This window comes from Dreissena polymorpha, chromosome 5, assembly GCF_020536995.1.
Source record: "Dreissena polymorpha isolate Duluth1 chromosome 5, UMN_Dpol_1.0, whole genome shotgun sequence".
Classification (NCBI taxonomy): Eukaryota; Metazoa; Mollusca; class Bivalvia; order Myida; family Dreissenidae; genus Dreissena; species Dreissena polymorpha.
The window spans coordinates 122911272-122912699 of NC_068359.1; the positions used below are offsets into that span (position 1 = coordinate 122911272).

The following is a 1428-nucleotide window of genomic DNA, read 5'->3' on the forward strand; positions in this document are numbered from 1 at the left end:
GAGTACGTTAACAATAGGAACGAAAATGTTTGAAAAAAAGTTTGAACAAGTTACATTCTATTTAAATCGCTGTAAAGAAACGCAATGTTGGATTAAATGCATTTGTACTCGATAAGAACTTGATAAAATGTCAATAGGGAGCAAGATGCCAAATGTCACCGTGTTTAGTAAAAGGCTAAACCGACTTCGGAAATCATCCATGCGCGAAATTTTTATGGTTTTCCGAATAAAAGTTTGTTAAGGAAGCAGTTGCGGGGTTCTATGGGCGGGTCAAGAGGACCAAAACGGTAGTGTTCCCGGCTCGCACCGAGGTGTCAATATTTAAAGAGGAAGCAATTACGATCGTCATTAAGTCGTTAAGTTCAATGTGCAAATGTCTGAATACTGTCCAACCCCAAAATCAGTCGTCTGTCACCTGTTGTTTGTATTCGTAATATTCGCCACATTTTGTAATATGAATTCACAAATACAAGCTAAACGCTCTGGGGTGGTCTAGGTGTTAGGATTTCAGACTGTTCTGATTCCACGCGTTGTATATTATATTGTACTGTAGATTTAACCTGCCCTCAATATTTTTTCCTATCATTTGATAGTGTGCGTAAAATGCACTTTAATGTATATATTATAGCAGTTAAAATAACTATAAGTTAAAATAACCCAATCGCATTAATCTCAGTGTTCCATTCACCTTTTAGTATACAAACGTTAAACGTTTTAACTTTATTATGCGAAATTGTCAATGCGGATTTTGACACATATTTACACACAAAAAACATTCGCTTAATGTACACATTTATTTCGAATATGAACATACAATCAAAAAGTACGCAATTTCGCATTTTAATCTTGACAACAACCACTAAATGGTTTTGCTATTAGTATTACGCTATCGGCTAAGGCCGAGGAGTGTCCGGTCTCTACATGAAAATAACGGGCGTCTTTCAATATCCGTATTAATATTGCACGATATTTATTATCTCAATTTAGAATCGGTCACGGATTTCAACGGAAAATTCATGAGGGCCACATTGAATCTATCGTATAATACACAATCATACTTTAAAAAATTTTTTCTTGGAAAAAAATGAATTGATTGATCAATCTATAGATAATCGTAGTTATGAACAGAACTCCGGTGTGGTCTAGTGGTTAGGATTCCTGGTTTTCACCCAGGCGGCCCGGGTTCGATTCCCGGCACCGGAATTAAGATCTACATTTTAATATCTATAACAGCTTTATCGATAGATTGTTTTCATACCCAAAGGAACTACATATTTTACTAAAATGTATCTGACTTACATTACATAGTAAATAGTTAAGAGTGAAGCATTGTTGCAGCGTCTCTGTCACTGATCGAATATGTAAAGCGAGTGAAAAATTCGACAGTGTGTTATACAAGTATTCGGTCGTAAATGAAACATGCATCAA

At 35.6% G+C, this 1428-nt stretch overlaps 1 non-coding gene across 1 annotated transcript; it reads left to right on the forward strand.

Moving 5' to 3' along the window:
- Window positions 1–1131: 1131 nt before the first annotated feature.
- Window positions 1132–1203, forward strand: Trnae-uuc (transfer RNA glutamic acid (anticodon UUC)). Its single transcript has one exon. It is a non-coding gene; the product is annotated as a tRNA-Glu (tRNA).
- The last annotated feature ends 225 nt before the right edge of the window (window positions 1204–1428 follow it).